Here is a 224-nt window from a genome sequence, read left to right on the forward strand (position 1 = left end):
TCTTCTTCTTCTTCTTCTTCTTCTTCTTCTTCTTCTTCTTCTTCTTCTTCTTCTTCTTCTTCTTCTTCTTCTTCTTCTTCTTCTTCTTCTTCTTCTTCTTCTTCTTCTTCTTCTTCTTCTTCTTCTTCTTCTTCTTCTTCTTCTTCTTCTTCTTCTTCTTCTTCTTCTTCTTCTTCTTCTTCTTCTTCTTCTTCTTCTTCTCCTACTCTTCTTCTTCTTCTTCT

Source organism: Triticum dicoccoides, chromosome 7B, assembly GCF_002162155.2.
Source record: "Triticum dicoccoides isolate Atlit2015 ecotype Zavitan chromosome 7B, WEW_v2.0, whole genome shotgun sequence".
NCBI classification, from domain to species: domain Eukaryota; kingdom Viridiplantae; phylum Streptophyta; class Magnoliopsida; order Poales; family Poaceae; genus Triticum; species Triticum dicoccoides.